Below are 406 nucleotides of genomic sequence, written 5' to 3'. Positions count from 1 at the left end.
ATTTAATGGTATGATTAAACTTTAGCACCAAAGCGATTTCAACAACATGCTTGACATAATACTTAATCTTAATCAGGTAAATATTCAATTTGAGATATTATTTTCCTCATCGGTTTCTCACCTCTCAAAAAAAACAAAAAAAAAAACTTAATGCTATACTTAATATAGTAGAGAAGATGGCTGATTGACTGTAAAAAAAAACTCAAATAGTCGTTCTATTTGATTTTTTTTTACTGCACTCGGACAACATTCCTTTTATTTATAATTTATATATTTTATAATAATCGATTCTTGATATTGTCAATGGCAGATAACAATACTAAACATAAGATCTTCAAATTAAAATCAACTATAATAAAATGTATTACAAATAGTAAAAATTTAGTTTGTTATAAGCTATATCCAA

Source organism: Halyomorpha halys, unplaced genomic scaffold, assembly GCF_000696795.3.
Source record: "Halyomorpha halys isolate HHAL.00 unplaced genomic scaffold, Hhal_1.1 Scaffold1395.1, whole genome shotgun sequence".
Taxonomy (NCBI): Eukaryota; Metazoa; Arthropoda; class Insecta; order Hemiptera; family Pentatomidae; genus Halyomorpha; species Halyomorpha halys.
This window is presented reverse-complemented; position numbering follows the sequence as displayed.